We start from the raw sequence: 1,101 nt of genomic DNA on the forward strand, positions 1-1,101 counted from the left end.
GGCGCTATCGAGATTAACAAACTTAATTACACAATATTTGTATCGTCACTCCTGCGGCGGGAGTCGGTACAATGCTCCTGAGCCCATTCATCCATGTTTGTCGCGTCTACAGCATGGTGTTGTTAGCGCAAGTCACATCGCTTAAGCTGTTTAGTAACGACAAAAAGCAAATTTAAACACGTCATCATGTTGTTCTGACAAGAAGTAATACATTTAAACACGTCATGTTTGTTGTCCAAACGAATCTTGGCGGGAAAAGCGGCAGTCTGGCCCTCCTAAAACCCCACTAGCGATACACGTACGTTCTGTCTGCACGCTTTTTAATCGTTGACCGGTACGTAAGTAAACACCCTATCTAAAAAAAGCAACTTTTTGTAAAGAAAAGAAAAGCGTAACAGGTTTACTATCAAACCGCGTTTGTCGGTGGGTAGTTGGCGGGTGCTCTGGTGTGGTTTGCTTCTTCTTTCCTATCAAACGTCTATCGTCCTTATCTCCCTTTCTTCTTTTTTATGTTTGTTACTCTCTTGTAACACCTCTATCTAATCTTCAGGCGCTTACATGACCTTATACAGTTGCGAGCGCCGTAAAACCTTTACTAAAACGATGCGTTTGTCGTAAGACACACATTTCTACCTACGGTTTATCGGCCGTTTGTGTTAGTATATCCACAGCCCTATCGTTTTGACACGAAGTGTACCTCGGTTTACAACAAGCTACTATCACCATCACATACACCTATCTTTCTTTCTAAAGAAATATAATATTATAAGCTTACTATCGTATCTGGAGATACGACGCTTTCCACCCCTGCCCTGAAAAGGTGTGAGCCTACAACAATATTTGGCAAACACGTTGGAGTTAAGATTACGGGGAAATGTTTTAATACCCTTTGCACCGCCACCAAAATCCTAGTTTTTGCCGCCACCAAAAACGCTGTTTCGCGACATTTTAATGACAGTACTATTGTAGTCGCAGTACAATAAACGTTGACATTGGGTCTGTTGAACTACTGTTCGTTTGCCCTGAAGTAAGTCGTTTGTGACGAGAACCTCCAGAAGTCAACAATACCTCAGAATTGAATGTGGCGTCAGTGGCCTAGTG

This window comes from Aplysia californica, unplaced genomic scaffold (genome assembly GCF_000002075.1).
Source record: "Aplysia californica isolate F4 #8 unplaced genomic scaffold, AplCal3.0 scaffold01658, whole genome shotgun sequence".
Taxonomy (NCBI): domain Eukaryota; kingdom Metazoa; phylum Mollusca; class Gastropoda; order Aplysiida; family Aplysiidae; genus Aplysia; species Aplysia californica.